Raw genomic sequence first — 13,203 nt, 5'->3', positions numbered from 1 at the left:
TGGTTAGAGCCTGTAAGTAAGCATTTCACTGTAAGTTCTACACCTGTTGTATTCGGAGCACGTGACAAATAAACTTTGATTTGATTTTCACCCATGACTGCATGGCCAGGCATGACTCCAACACCATCATTAAGTTTGCCAAAGACCAGGGTTGCAAAGGGTCGGAAACTCTCCGGTAAATTTCCAGAATCTTAATGGGAATTTCCCAATGAAAGTTAAGCCGTGGAATTTGGTGAATTTTGCTTACATTCATCAAAAGGTTAGCTTATAACATTGAACCTTTTTTTGTGGGATACACATAAGGCAATTCTAGGTCTTGTGGCATATTTTGGTTAAACTATCCCCAATTCAATGGAATTGCAACCCTCTGCATGCACAGTGTACTCTTCCATCACATGTACAGCTGATTCTCAAGCTCTTGTACACTAATGAGATGCTATTGAGCCCACACTACTACACTGTCTGAGCCAAGGGCTACGTGCTTTCTGGTAAGTTTTGGTTACAGTACTGTGTGGGGTGAATATATTTTATATGACATACATGATTTATTAAATAACTAGTAAATAGTAGCCTACAGCAAAGTGTGTTTCAATCATTTCTAACTTGTTAACAATTTCTTCTCGTTTGTTTTTGCTACCATGTTTTTTTTGCTTGCTTGAGCCAGCTAACTGAGGAGTGTTAATTCACCTGTTTCCATACATGTTTCATTTTAAAACATGTATCTTACATGAGTTGTTTAAGGAGTTGTTTAATCGAACTGCTTAACTATTTATCTGTACATGGAATTGTATTATTATTATTTTTTACTCATTAGTTTCTAATCATTACAGGAAAATGCCACGGGCACTATCTGTTGTGTGGAGACATTTCACTGCAGATAATGTAGAAGCAAAAGCTGTGTACATTTTCAAATACTGTGCCAAATCATATGTGAAGAATGCAACGAAGATGCAGAATCTAGCCAAGTGCATAAAATTCCTATTTGAGGTGAAAATTATGAATCAGACACCTTATCGATAGCAACAGCTCATGGTCCTCCTGGAATCAGAAGTTTTTTTGACTCAATGGAGGAACGTAGTCAGAGAAATGCTGATGAATGTCTTGCTTGAGCTGTGTATGCAACTGGTTCACCGCTGATGCTCACAGGCAATGTCTATTTCTGAATGTTCTTCGCCCAGCATACACCCCTCCAACCAGACATGCTTTATCTACTCATTTGCTGGATGCAGAGTTCAACAGATTTCAAGTGAAGGTCAAACAAATCATAGAGAAAGCGGACTGTATTGCAATCATCTCTGATGGGTGGTCGAATGTTCGTGGAGAAGGAATAATTTACTACATCATCTCCACCCCTCAACCAGTATTCTACAAGAGCACCGACACACGGGACAGCAGACACACCGGTCTCTACATTGCAGATGAGCTGAAGACAGTCATCAATGACCTTGGACCACAGAAGGTATTTGCACTGGTGACAGACAATGCTGCGAACATGAAGGCTGCTTGGTCTAAAGTGGAGGAGTCCTACCCTCACATCACACCCATTGGCTGTGCCGCTCATGCATTGAATCTGCTCAAGGACATCATGGCACTGAAAACAACAGATACACTCTACAAGAGAGCCAAGGAATTTTTTGGGGTTGGTTAGGTATGTGAAGGGTCATCAAGTTATAGCAGCAATCTACCTCACCAAGCAAAGTGAGAAGAATAAGAGCACCACATTGAAGCTGTCCAGCAACACACGTTGGGTGTTGTCATCATGTTTGACAGTCTCCTGGAGGGAAAGGAGTCTCTCCAAAGAAATGGCCATATCACAGTCTGCCGATATGGACAGTCCCATCAAGAGGATCCTCCTGGAAGATGTATTTTGGGAGAGAGTGGTAAGTAGCCTGAAACCTATAGCAGTAGCCATTGCACGGATTGAGGGAGACAATGCCATCCTGTCTGATGTTCAGACTGCTTGCAGATGGAAGAGAAGGAATCCATACTGCTCTGACCACTTCACTGTTGCTCCAAGCAGAGGAAACTGCAGTTCTGAAATACATCAAAAAGCGTGAAGACTTCTGCCTGAAGCCCATACATCCCGCAGTGTACATGTTGGACCCCAAGTATGCTGGCAAGAGCATCCTGTCTGGTGCAGAGATCAACAAGGCCTATGGTGTCATCACTGCTGTGTCTCACCGCCTTGGCATGGATGAGGGCAAGGTTCTTTGCAGTCTGGTGAAGTACACTTCCAAGCAAGGGCTTTCGGATGGAGATGCAATATGGCAGTCGTGTGGATATGAGGCTCTTTCCCCTGTTGCCTCCATCATCCTCCAAATCCCACCAACATCAGCCACCTCAGAGCACAACTGGTCCTTGTTTGGGAACACACACACCAAAGCATGCAACAGGCTGACCCAATACAAGGGTTGAAAAATTGGTGGCCATGCAGGGAAATTTGAGGCTTTTTGAGCCTGACAACGAGGCATCCTCAACCAGGTTGGAAAGTGACAGTGAAGATGAGGCCTCAGAGTCTGACGTTCAAGAGGTGGACATTGAGGAGGTTCAGGGAGAAGACATGGAAGCCTGAGAGGAAGACAACCAAAGCTTTATTTTCTAGATTATAATTTCACAGATGTATGTTGAAAAGTTTTTGGGAGATGCGATGACTCTTTGGGGATCATTCAATATTTCCTTTCTTATGTTGTTCAGTGAAGTCGTCCCATTTGAAGGGTCAACTCATTTAATTAAAGTTCAATTCGTAACTAAATTGTTTTTTTATTTCTATTGGAAGGATTGAATCATTTGCAATTATGTCTACTTATGATAAGATAACATGTTTCTGTCTTTGTGTGATATGGTAATCCAATGCAAAAAACATCTACATTTAAATGGTATTAATACTATTACCCCTCAGGAGACTAAAAAGATTTGGCATAGGTCCTCAGATCCTCAAAACGTTCTACAGCTGCACCATCGAGAGCATCACTTGACGGACTCCATCCTAGCTGGAGGGGTGCTCTCATCTTATCTACCAACATAGACAGGGCTCTAACTCCTCTAGCTCCACAATGAAATAGGGTGCAGGCCAGGCAGCAGGCTGTTAGCCAGCCTGCCAGCATAGTGGAGTCTGCCATTAGCACAGTCAGTGTAGTCAGCTCAGCTATCACCATTGAGACCGTGTCTGTGCCTCGACCTAGGTTGGGCAAAACTAAACATGGCGGTGTTCGCCTTAGCAATCTCACTAGGATAAAGACCACCTCCATTCCTGTCATTACTGAAAGAGATCATGATACCTCACATCTCAAAATAGGGCTACTTAATGTTAGATCCCTTACTTCAAAGGCAATTATAGTCAATGAACTAATCACTGATCATAATCTTGATGTGATTGGCCTGACTGAAACATGGCTTAGGCCTGATGAATTTACTGTTTTAAATGAGGCCTCACCTCCTGGCTACACTAGTGACCATATCCCCCGTGCATCCCGCAAAGGCGGAGGTGTTGCTAACATTTACGATAGCAAATTTCAATTTACAAAAAAAAATATGAAATTTTCGTCTTTTGAGCATCTAGTCATGAAATCTATGCAGCCTACTCAATCACTTTTTATAGCTACTGTTTACAGGCCTCCTGGGCCATATACAGCGTTTCTCACTGAGTTCCCTGAATTCCTATCGGACCTTGTAGTCATAGCAGATAATATTCTAATCTTTGGTGACTTTAATATTCACATGGAAAAGTCCACAGACCCACTCCAAAAGGCTTTCGGAGCCATCATCGACTCAATGGGTTTTGTCCAACATGTCTCTGGACCCACTCACTGTCACAGTCATATGTTGGACCTAGTTTTGTCCCATGGAATAAATGTGGTGGATCTTAATGTTTTTCCTCATAATCCTGGACTATCGGACCACCATTTTATTACGTTTGCAATTGCAACAAATAATCTGCTTAGACCCCAACCAAGGAACATCAAAAGTCGTGCTATAAATTCACAGACAACACAAAGATTCCTTGATGCCCTTCCAGACTCCCTCTGCCTACCCAAGGACGCCAGAGGACAAAAATCAGTTAACCACCTAACTGAGGATCTCAATTTAACCTTGCGCAATACCCTAGATGCAGTTGCACCCCTAAAAACTAAAAAAATGTCTCATAAGAAACTAGCTCCCTGGTACACAGAAAATACCCGAGCTCTGAAGCAAGCTTCCAGAAAATTGGAACGGAAATGGCGCCACACCAAACTGGAAGTCTTCCGACTAGCTTGGAAGGACGGTACCGTGCAGTACCGTAGAGCCCTTACTGCTGCTCGATCATCCTATTTTTCTAACTTAATTGAGGAAAATAAGAACAATCCGAAATTCCTTTTTAATACTGTCGCAAAGCTAACTAAAAAGCAGCATTCCCCAAGAGAGGATGACTTTCACTTTAGCAGTGATAAATTCATGAACTTCTTTGAGGAAAAGATTATGATTATTAGAAAGCAAATTACGGACTCCTCTTTAAACCTGCGTATTCCTCCAAACCTCAGTTGTCCTGAGTCTGCACAACTCTGCCAGGACCTAGGATCAAGAGAGACGCTCAAGTGTTTTAGTACTATATCTCTTGACACAATGATGAAAATAATCATGGCCTCTAAACCTTCAAGCTGCATACTGGACCCTATTCCAACTAAACTACTGAAAGAGCTGCTTCCTGTGCTTGGCCCTCCTATGTTGAACATAATAAACGGCTCTCTATCCACTGGATGTGTACCAAACTCACTAAAAGTGGCAGTAATAAAGCCTCTCTTGAAAAAGCCAAACCTTGACCCAGAAAATATAAAAAACTATCGGCCTATATCGAATCTTCCATTCCTCTCAAAGATTTTTGAGAAGGCTGTTGCGCAGCAACTCACTGCCTTCCTGAAGACAAACAATGTATACGAAATGCTTCAGTCTGGTTTTAGACCCCATCATAGCATTGAGACTGCACTTGTGAAGGTGGTAAATTACATTTTAATGGCATCGGACCGAGGCTCTGCATCTGTCCTCGTGCTCCTAGACCTTAGTGCTGCTTTTGATACCATCGATCACCACATTCTTTTGGAGAGATTGGAAACCCAAATTGGTCTACACGGACATGTTCTGGCCTGGTTTAGATCTTATCTGTCGGAAAGATATCAGTTTGTCTCTGTGAATGGTTTGTCCTCTGACAAATCAACTGTAAATTTCGGTGTTCCTCAAGGTTCCGTTTTAGGACCACTATTGTTTTCACTATATATTTTACCTCTTGGGGATGTTATTCGAAAACATAATGTAAACTTTCACTGCTATGCGGATGACACACAGCTGTACATTTCAATGAAACATGGTGAAGCCCCAAAATTGCCCTCGCTAGAAGCATGTGTTTCAGACATAAGGAAGTGGGTGGCTGCAAACTTTCTACTCTTAAACTCGGACAAAATAGAGATGCTTGTTCTAGGTCCCAAGAAACAAAGAGATCTTCTGTTGAATCTGACAATTAATCTTAATGGTTGTACAGTCGTCTCAAATAAAACTGTGAAGGACCTCGGCGTTACTCTGGACCCTGATCTCTCTTTTGAAGAACATATCAAGACCATTTCGAGGACAGCTTTTTTTCCATCTACGTAACATTGCAAAAATCTGAAACTTTCTGTCCAAAAATGATGCAGAAAAATTAATCCATGCTTTTGTCACTTCTAGGTTAGACTACTGCAATGCTCTATTTTCCGGCTACCCGGATAAAGCACTAAATAAACTTCAGTTAGTGCTAAATACGGCTGCTAGAATCCTGACTAGAACCAAAAAATGTTATCATATTACTCCAGTGCTAGCCTCTCTACACTGGCTTCCTGTCAAAGCAAGGGCTGATTTCAAGGTTTTACTGCTAACCTACAAAGCATTACATGGGCTTGCTCCTACCTATCTCTCTGATTTGGTCCTGCCGTACATACCTACACGTACGCTACGGTCACAAGACGCAGGCCTCCTAATTGTCCCTAGAATTTCTAAGCAAACAGCTGGAGGCAGGGCTTTCTCCTATAGAGCTCCATTTTTATGGAACGGTCTACCTACCCATGTCAGAGACGCAAACTCGGTCTCAACCTTCAAGTCTTTACTGAAGACTCATCTCTTCAGTGGGTCATATGATTGAGTGTAGTCTGGCCCAGGAGTGGGAAGGTGAACGGAAAGGCTCTGGAGCAACGAACCGCCCTTGCTGTCTCTGCCTGGCCGGTTCCCCTCTTTCCACTGGGATACTCTGCCTCTAACCCTATTACAGGGGCTGAGTCACTGGCTTGCTGGGGCTCTCTCATGCCGTCCCTGGAGGGGGTGCGTCACCTGAGTGGGTTGATTCACTGTTGTGGTCATCCTGTCTGGGTTGGCGCCCCCCCCTTGGGTTGTGCCGTGGCGGAGATCTTTGTGGGCTATACTTAGCCTTGTCTCAGGATGGTAAGTTGGTGGTTGAAGATATCCCTCTAGTGGTGTGGGGGCTGTGCTTTGGCAAAGTGGGTGGGGTTATATCCTTCCTGTTTGGCCCTGTCCGGGGGTGTCCTCGGATGGGGCCACAGTGTCTCCTGACCCCTCCTGTCTCAGCCTCCAGTATTTATGCTGCAGTAGTTTATGTGTCGGGGGGCTGGGGTCAGTTTGTTATATCTGGAGTACTTCTCCTGTCCTATTCGGTGTCCTGTGTGAATCTAAGTGTGCGTTCTCTAATTCTCTCCTTCTCTCTTTCTTTCTCTCTTTCGGAGGACCTGAGCCCTAGGACCATGCCCCAGGACTACCTGACATGATGACTCCTTGCTGTCCCCAGTCCACCTGGCCATGCTGCTGTTCCAGTTTCAACTGACCTGAGCCCTAGGACCATGCCCCAGGACTACCTGACATGATGACTCCTTGCTGTCCCCAGTCCACCTGGCCATGCTGCTGCTCCAGTTTCAACTTCCACCTGACTGTGCTGCTGCTCCAGTTTCAACTGTTCTGCCTTATTATTATTCGACCATGCTGGTCATTTATGAACATTTGAACATCTTGGCCATGTTCTGTTATAATCTCCACCCGGCACAGCCAGAAGAGGACTGGCCACCCCACATAGCCTGGTTCCTCTCTAGGTTTCTTCCTAGGTATTGGCCTTTCTAGGGAGTTTTTCCTAGCCACCGTGCTTCTACACCTGCATTGCTTGCTGTTTGGGGTTTTAGGCTGGGTTTCTGTACAGCACTTTGAGATATCAGCTGATGTACGAAGGGCTATATAAATAAATTTGATTTGATTTGATTTGATCACTGCCTGGTATGGCAACTGCTCGGCCTCCGACCGCAAAGCACTACAGAGGGTAGTGCGTACAGCCCAGTACATCACTGGGGCCAAGCTTCCTGTCATCCAGGACCTATATACCAGGCGGTGTCATAGGAAGGCCCTAAAAAAAATTGGGTCAAAGACTCCAGCCACCCTAGTCATAGACTGTTCTATCTGCGACCCCACGGCAAGCGGTACCGGAGCGCCAAGTCTAGGTCCAAAAGGCTTCTTAACAGCTTCTACCCCCAAGCCATAATGCTCCCGAACAGCTAATCAAATGGCTACCCAGACTACTTACATTGTCCCCCACCCCCTATTTTACACTGCTACTACTCTCTGTTTATTATCTATGCATCGTCACATTAACTCTACCTACATGTACAAATTACCTCAACTAACAAGTGCCCACCCACATTGACTCTGTACCAGTACCCCCTGTATATAGCCTCGCTACTGTTATTTTGCTGCTGCTCTTTAACTATGTTATTTTAATTAAACATTTTTACTTATCTATTTTTACTTAACACTTATCTTTCTGCATTGTTGTTTAAGGGCTTGTAAATAAGCATTTCACTGTAAGGTAGATACACCTGTTGTATTCCGCGCATGTGACAAATACAATTGGATTAGATTATAAGTGCAATTTATAAAAAATAAAATCACCGTAAATATAAAAATAACACTGACACTTTTTAGGGTATTGGAAGTGAGCCCTCATCTAATTCAGTTGGTTAGCCTCCACCATGTTGTGCCATACTACATGCCTGCCTGGTCCTGCTTTGACTCTGCCCAATGGTTTATGCAACTGTCTGGCTGGACTTTTCCCTTATCATGACTCCAATTCCATCCATTACATTACAGTAGGAATGCCCCCTTGGGCTCTCTAGAGCTAGGCTGGACTAGATACATAGTTATGTTCCCTGGACACCGTTTCCAAACCCCGATACCCAACCCATCCACAGCCAGGATGGGCTCCCCTGCATTAGTGTTACGCTTGAACAAAAGCCTGCACACACACACAGTGGCACTCCAGTCAGAGTTGCCCATCTTTATAGTCCATGGGTCAAACCCACAAATTTGGGACTTCGGGCTCACTTGTGTTGAAAATGTCTCATAGCGATTTTCTTGAAGACTTTGTCCCTAAAGTTGGAAAATGTGTGGCAGCAGTGCAGTACTGGCAGCTTTCTCTGTGTACGCAGACCCGCAAGCAACAGCGGCCGGGGCCCTGATGAGTTCAGATTTTTTGTGGCCCCCACCCCCATCGGATTTACCCATCCCTGCTCTAGTTCCTCAACAACACAGCTAGCTGAGCTCAAAAAAGCACCTTATAGTTTAAGACTCATCTTTGAATCATAAAAGGGCTTTGAAATTACTAAGGAACTTTGCACACTTTGAAGAGGTATGTGGTCACTTGGAGACACCAGTTAGTCCTTTGACTCAAACCCTTGTCATTTCTTTGTTTTGTGTTGCACCTACCGCACATTTTCCAGGAATATTCTTATCATGTTATCCAGAGTATTTTCAGATTTTGTTATCAACAAATGCGGCAAAAAGTACAGTAAATGTAAAATGCACAATAAATCAACAGCAACAGTGTAATGTTTGGATTCAGTCTTGTGTCAGGTGAACTTTTGGTCTAACAATTCTCCAAACTTTCAATTTCCTTTCAATTGCTACCATGGTTATGCATTTCATATTTCTTCTGTAAGAAACATTTAAATGTAGCCCTGTCACGTTCGTCATAAGGAGTAGACCAAGATGCAGTATGTTCCATCCTTTATTATGGAATAGAAAACTTCAAAGAACAAAACAAAAAAACGAACAGACGAAACGTGACGCTATAATAATGCTCACAGGCAACTAAATATAGACATGATCCCACAAAGCATATTTGGAAAATGGCTACCTAAATATGATCCCCAATTAGAGACAACGATAAACAGCTGCCTCTGATTGGGAACCATATAGGCCAACAGAAATATAATTCACCGAGATAACCCACCCTTAAATCACACCTTGACTTATCCAACATAGAGAATAAAAGCTCTCTATGGTCAGGGCGCGACAGTACCCCCCCATCATCGCGGATGCTCCGGGGGCTCCGGACCGGGAACCGTCGCTGGAAGCTCTGGACTGGGAACTGTCGCCGGAAGCTCTGGACTGTGGAGGCGCACTGCAGGCCTGCACAACCCGTCCTGGCTGGATGGTCATTTTCTCATGGCAAGTGCGAGGAGCTGGCACAGAACGCACCGGGCTGTGGATGCGCACTGGAGACACATTGCGTATCTCCATAAAACATGGTGCCTGAATAGTCCCACGCTCCTCACGGCGACTGTCTTGCTCCAGACACCAAAACATCCACTCTACCTCATCACTCCCCTCAACTATCTCCCAATACTCCTCGCTCAGTCTATCCCAATATTCCTCTTCGCTCTCAGATTCGCCCCTCGGCTTCGCCGACCAACCCGTGTGCCACCCCCCAAAAGATTTTGGGGCTGCCTCTCGGGCTTCCGTCGTGGTCGTGAACTTCGGAGTCTCCGTTGATCCTCCTGCGTCTGCTTCCATGGAAGGCTTTCGTCTCCTGCCATTATCTCCTCCCAAGTCCAGGATGTCTTCTCCTCCTGGCCACGCTGCTTGGTCCATTTGTGGTGGGATCTTCTGTCACGTTCGTCATAAGGAGTAGACCAAGATGCAGCATGGTATGTTTCCATCCTTTATTATGGAATACAAAACTTCAAAGAACAAAACAACCAAACAAACCGTGAAGCTATAATAATGCTCATAGACAAGATCCCACAAAGCACAATGGGAACATAGAGAATAAAAGCTCTCTATGGTCAGGGCTTGACAGCCCTATCAATATAGGCCAATTCCCACGGGTGTAAAGGGTTAATCCCACAGAAGCCTTTTTCCAATATAGCCACCAAACAACTCAATGGGGTCCTATTTGATAAATTTCACTTGACCATATCTGTATAAATTAGAATTGGCAGTGGAGGCTGCTGAAGGGAGAGCAGCTCATAATAATGTATGGAATGGAGCAAATGGAATGGCATCAAACCATGTGTTTGATGTATTTGATACCATTCCAGCTAATCCACTCCAGCCATTTCCATGAGCCCGTCTTCCCCAATTAAAGTGCCACCAACCTCCTGTTAATTGTAGCATGTCCAAAAATATATTCATATGTCCATAGTGAATTTATCAAACAAATTATTTAAAACAAACACAAGTAAAAATAACATGGCTATATACAGGAAGTACCAGGTAATAACATGGCTATATACAGGAAGTACCGGGTAATAACATGGCTATATACAGGGAGTACCAGGTAATAACATGGCTATATACAGGGAGTACCGGGTAATAACATGGCTATATACAGGGAGTACCAGGTAATAACATGGCTATATACAGGGAGTACCGGGTAATAACATGGCTATATACAGTGAGTACCGGGTAATAACATGGCTATATACAGTGAGTACCGGGTAATAACATGGCTATATACAGGGAGTACTGGGTAATAACATGGCTATATACAGGGAGTACAGGGTAATAACATGGCTATATACAGGGAGTACAGGTTAATAACATGGCTATATACAGGGAGTACCGGGTAATAACATGGCTATATACAGTGAGTACCGGGTAATAACATGGCTATATACAGTGAGTACCGGGTAATAACATGGCTATATACAGGGAGTACCGGGTAATAACATGGCTATATACAGGGAGTACCGGGTAATAACATGGCTATATACAGGGAGTACCGGGTAATAACATGGCTATATACAGTGAGTACCGGGTAATAACATGGCTATATACAGTGAGTACCAAGTAATAACATGGCTATATACAGGGAGTACAGGGTAATAACATGGCTATATACAAGGAGTACTGTGTAATAACATGGCTATATACAGGGAGTACCAAGTAATAACATGGCTATATACAGGGAGTACCGGGTAATAACATGGCTATATACAGGAATTTCCAGGTAATAACATGGCTATATACAGTGAGTCCTAGGTAATAACATGGCTATATACAGTGAGTACCAGGTAATAACATGGCTATATACAGTGAGTCCTAGGTAATAACATGGCTATATACAGTGAGTACCAGGTAATAACATGGCTATATACAGTGAGTACCAAGTAATAACATGGCTATATACAGGGAGTAGCAGGTAATAACATGGCTATATACAGTGAGAACCAGTACCGAGTCTATGTGCATGTGTACGAGGTAATTGAGGTAGATATGTACATATAGGTAGGGATAAAGTGAATAGGCAACAGTAGCAGCAGCGTACAATATGTGGTGTGTGTGAAAGTGTGTGTGTGAGTGTGTGGCGTCAGTATCCATGTGTACGTATTCTATGTGTGTGTGGCCATATGTAGCGTGTGTGTGTTGGGGTGTCGGTGTAAGTACTGTATATGTGAGTGTGTGTGTAGAGTCCAGTGTGTGTAGAGTTCAGTGTGTGTAGAGTTCAGTGTGTGTAGAGTCCAGTGTGTGTCAAGTCCAATGTGTGTAGAATCCAGTGTGTGTGTGTAGAGTCCAGTGTGTGTGTAGAGTCCAGTGTGTGTGTAGAGTCCTGTGTGTGTGTGTGTGTGTGTGTGTGAGAGTAGAGTCCAGTGTGTGAGTAGAGTCCAGTGTGTGAGTAGAGTCCAGTGTGTGAGTAGAGTCCAGTGTGTGAGTAGAGTCCAGTGCGTGTGTAGAGTCCAGTGTGTGTGTCCAGTGCGTGTGTAGAGTCCAGTGCGTGTGTAGAGTCCAGTGCGTGTGTAGAGTCCAGTGCGTGTGTAGAGTCCAGTGCGTGTGTAGAGTCCAGTGTGTGTGTCCAGTGCGTGTGTAGAGTCCAGTGCGTGTGTAGAGTCCAGTGCGTGTGTAGAGTCCAGTGCGTGTGTGTGTGTGTGTGTGTGTGTGTGTGTGTGTGTGTGTGTGTGTGTGTGTGTGTGAGTAGAGTCCAGTGTGTGAGTAGAGTCCAGTGTGTGGGTAGAGTCCAGTGCGTGTGTGGAGTCCAGTGCGTGTGTGTGGAGTCTAGTGTGTGAGTGGAGTCCAGTGTGTGTGTAGAGTCCAGTGTGTGAGTAGAGTCCAGTGTGTGAGTAGAGTCCAGTGTGTGAGTAGAGTCCAGTGTGTGAGTAGAGTCCAGTGTGTGAGTAGAGTCCCGTGTGTGAGTAGAGTCCAGTGTGTGAGTAGAGTCCAGTGCGTGTGTAGAGTCCAGTGCGTGTGTAGAGTCCAGTGCGTGTGTAGAGTCCAGTGCGTGTGTAGTGTCCAGTGCGTGTGTAGAGTCCAGTGCGTGTGTAGAGTCCAGTGCATGTGTAGAGTCCAGTGCGTGTGTAGAGTCCAGTGCGTGTGTGGAGTCTAGTGTGTGAGTAGAGTCTAGTGTGTGAGTAGAGTCTAGTGTGTGAGTAGAGTCTAGTGTGTGAGTAGAGTCTAGTGTGTGAGTAGAGTCCAGTGCGTGTGTAGAGTCCAGTGCGTGTGTAGAGTCCAGTGCGTGTGTAGAGTCCAGTGCGTGTGTAGAGTCCAGTGCGTGTGTAGAGTCCAGTGTGTGTGTGTGTGTGTGTGGAGTCCAGTGCGTGTGTGTGTGGAGTCCAGTGTATGTGTTTGTAGAGTCCAGTGTGTGTGAGTAGTGTCCAGTGTGTGAGTAGAGTCCAGTGTGTGTGTGTGGAGTCCAGTGTGTGTGTGTGTGGAGTCCAGTGTGTGTGTGTGGAGTCCAGTGTGTGTGTGTGGAGTCCAGTGCGTGTGTAGAGTCCAGTGCGTGTGTAGAGTCCAGTGTGTGTGTGTGTGTGTGTGTGTGTGGAGTCCAGTGCGTGTGAGTAGTGTCCAGTGTGTGAGTAGAGTCCAGTGTGTGTGTGTGGAGTCCAGTGTATGTGTTTGTAGAGTCCAGTGTGTGAGAGTAGTGTCCAGTGCGTG

The sequence above is a fragment of the Oncorhynchus kisutch genome, linkage group LG11 (genome assembly GCF_002021735.2).
Source record: "Oncorhynchus kisutch isolate 150728-3 linkage group LG11, Okis_V2, whole genome shotgun sequence".
Taxonomy (NCBI): Eukaryota; Metazoa; Chordata; class Actinopteri; order Salmoniformes; family Salmonidae; genus Oncorhynchus; species Oncorhynchus kisutch.
This window is presented reverse-complemented; position numbering follows the sequence as displayed.